This window comes from Myotis davidii, unplaced genomic scaffold, assembly GCF_000327345.1.
Source record: "Myotis davidii unplaced genomic scaffold, ASM32734v1 scaffold52, whole genome shotgun sequence".
Classification (NCBI taxonomy): domain Eukaryota; kingdom Metazoa; phylum Chordata; class Mammalia; order Chiroptera; family Vespertilionidae; genus Myotis; species Myotis davidii.
The window spans coordinates 78,592-80,487 of NW_006283773.1; the positions used below are offsets into that span (position 1 = coordinate 78,592).

At 35.2% G+C, this 1,896-nt stretch overlaps 1 pseudogene; it reads left to right on the plus strand.

Moving 5' to 3' along the window:
• The first annotated feature begins 1,012 nt into the window (after positions 1–1,012).
• The window catches only part of LOC102771953, a 1,340-nt pseudogene continuing 456 nt past the window's right edge, over positions 1,013–1,896 (plus strand).

Below are 1,896 nucleotides of genomic sequence, written 5' to 3' on the forward strand. Positions count from 1 at the left end.
AACACACTAAATTCATGAAAGAAATGTCGAATAACTTGTTATATAACTGTAAATAATATAAAAAATATTAAAAATTAATTTTAAACAAATTTCTTTACACATTAGTTATTCTTTCACAATGCAGTCATTTTGACTGCTTTTGGGCAATATAGGTACATACTAAATTTCGGTCTTTCTAGTGTTAAGTTATTTGTCTTTTTAAATGTGCTCACATTTGTACCAATGGTACAGAAGCAATGGTTAGGTAGAACCACGGGATACTATACTAGTATTCATTGTATTGTATTATTCACTGCCACACAGTAAAAAGTACTAGTTTCACTATTGTCCTTGATGAAGCAGTAAAAATTATTAGTTTTATATCCTATCCCTTAAGTACACATCTTAGTAGCTTATGTGGCAAAATTGGAGATATGCATGGAGCACTGCTGCATACTAAAGTACATGGTTGTCTCAAAGAAAACATGTTGATTTGTGACCTGAACAAGCTGCTTGTGTGTTGGAACACCATTTTTACTTGAAAGAATGACTGACAAACTTTATTTAGACAAACAGCAAATAAACATATAGTTAATGTTTCTTCAAGTGAATGAAATACACCTGTCATTTCATGCAAAATTGCTCAGTATTTGAAGTTTTAAAGTGAAAATTAGAATTTCGGAAAACTTTTATCTGTACTGTGAGACTGTCAGCTTCCTAGCCCTTAAAAACTTCTGATGAGCCCTAACTTGTTTGGCTTAGTGGATAGACAGCATCGGCCTGTGGACTGAAGGATCTCTGGTTGGATTCTGGTCAAGGGCACATGCCCAGGTTATAGGCTTGATCCCCCACAATGCAGGAGGCAGTCAATCAATGATTCTCATAATTGATGTTTCTATCCCTCTCCCTCTCCCTTCCTCTCCCTCTCCCTCTCCCTCTCTGAAATCAATAAAAATATATATTTTTAAAAACTTATAATGAGACATTATATAATAAACTATCAACATTTAGAAGATCTGCATGACATAATGAACCAATATCTTTCCAATGACCAGTTGTGATATTTCACAATTATGTATTATTGGTAAGTGATCCATTCAAAATACAGAATGAGCCATTGGATTTTAATGTAACAAGAGTATGAAGTGTTATCAGTGCTTGTGACTGCCCACACCTCCTTGCCTCTCCTCTCCTGGCCAAAGCCCAGGGGACTAGGGTGAGAAGGCTGGACCATGTTCCAGTGCAAGCTGACAGCCCTCAACTACCACAACTCTGCAGGCTTCAACTGAAAACATGAAACAATTTAGAAACTTTATTGCTTGGCTTGAAGATCAGAAAAATCAGACACTACAAGATTGAAGACAAGTAATATAAGAAACATCCACAGCAGTGACTGGACCAAGTTCTTTGAAAAGTATCTCAGAGATGGTAACTGTCCTTTCAAGATTCAAGATCCACAAGAAGCAATTGACTGGCTTCTTATTCCTGGGTTAGCTGTTAGACTTGAATATAGAATAATGCTGAAAAATAAAAGGACTTCGGACCTTATTATATAAAAAATGCTATCACTGCACCTAAAAATGCAGAGCCATTGGTCAATTTGGATATAAATAATCTTGATTTTAAGGCTGGTGTAATGGCTTTTTCTAACCTTCAGATTCAGCGTGATGATGATTACCTGGTAATGCTTAAGGCAATTTGAATTTTGGTCCTAGAGCGCCTGACAACAGGATGCAGTTGCTAAAGCAAGTCAAACAAGAGCAAATCAAACAAAACTAAAGCCTGTTGCTTTAGGCAAGCATGTTCTTGGTTTTGACATAGGAGATTCAGTTCTTTTTTTTTTTTCTTTGTCTATATATGTTTTCCTCTTTTGTGTTTATGATAGTGATAATTTTTTTAAATTTTATTGTTTAAGTA